This window comes from Myxine glutinosa, chromosome 7 (genome assembly GCF_964187855.1).
Source record: "Myxine glutinosa chromosome 7, kmMyxGlut1.1, whole genome shotgun sequence".
Lineage (NCBI taxonomy): Eukaryota > Metazoa > Chordata > Myxini > Myxiniformes > Myxinidae > Myxine > Myxine glutinosa.
Genome location: NC_136267.1, coordinates 146,026,212 through 146,027,652, shown reverse-complemented (window position 1 = coordinate 146,027,652; position 1,441 = coordinate 146,026,212).

The following is a 1,441-nucleotide window of genomic DNA, read 5'->3' as shown; positions in this document are numbered from 1 at the left end:
GCTTTTGTTCCCCATTTGGTGTACTTGACAATGTGTTTCAAATTTTTCCATTCAGTGGTTTCTGAGAAATAATTTTTATTATTATTTGCGTATATTCCAAGATGGCTGCCATACCACGGGACCTATGACGTCATAATTATCACAAAAACATTGTGCATGGGTGCGACTCCTACCCTGAAAGTTTAGTCTCAATCGGACATTTGGTTTTTGCTGAGAAAAACGAGGTTTAGCCCATACGGACGGACGGACGGAGAGACGGACAACCCGAAAACATAATGCCTCCGGCCCCCTTCGGGGTGGAGGCATTAAAATTCGTGTCTCTTTAATCATAACGAATGGGGGGGGGGGGGGGTGGTGCCCATTGGTATATTGGACCAAATTTCACAGGTCTTCACTACCTTGCAGCATACCTGCCTGCCGGATTTGGGGGTCTTTTGCATCCTTGAAGTCTTTTGGGTCTTTTGGGTCTTCTGGTTATTTTGGGTCCTCTGGGTCTTTTGGGTCTTCTGGTTCTTTTATGGCTTTTCAGTCTTCTGAGTCTTTTGGGTCCTCAGGGACTTTTGGGTCGTCTGCGTCTTTTGGGTCTTTGGGGTGTTTAGGGGTTTTTGGGGTATTGAGGATCTTAGGAATCTCAGAGTCTTCAAAGGTGGAAAGGGTCTCAGCAGTCTGAAGAGTTAAAAGGTATACATTTCAATAGTAGGTCATACGTAATTAATGAATAGACGTACGTAATTAATAAACACAAAAAGTAAGCCTCACACGCACGAACACACAACTCATCCATTTTATCGTCGAAGATGTCGATTTAAAAAGCACGTCTCTCGTAAAGATGGGCGTAATGTTTGTGACGTCACAATGTCGTTCTATTCATTTTGACGTCATTGGAAAGGGATTTGCTCAGGCTGTGTCCCGTTTTTGTGGCGTGGAAGGTTATTTTCGTGCTGCTGTGTACATTCCCCCGTGCTGTTTGAACGAAAGAGTACGAAGAGTACGAGCTACGAGGACCGTCGAGGAATCAAGAAACAAGATATTAACACGAGGTGAGGCCGAGAAGTAGCAGAGATGTACACAAAGTGTTAAACCACAAGGTGTTATCGGGGGTTAGTGATCGAGCCTGGTCACACAGATTTCTCAACACCATGAACTTCTAGGAAGTTGGAGTGAATTCATACTCGAGTTTCTCAAAGCAAAACAGTGTTTCGGCCAAGTAAAAAAAAAAAAATGTTTCTCGTCCCCGCCCGCTTCCGTTTTAGTCGCCGCCTACTTTTATTTCCTATTTAATACTTTTTTTTAAAATATATATTTGTTTAAAAAAAAATCGTTTTGCGAAGAAAGTCGGTGTAAAACTCGCCGTTTCTGGGCGTTTGCTGATCGTATCTTGTGCATTGATGATCTGAACTATGATGGATCGCGCCCTCTAACGGAACTTCCTGGTTAATAC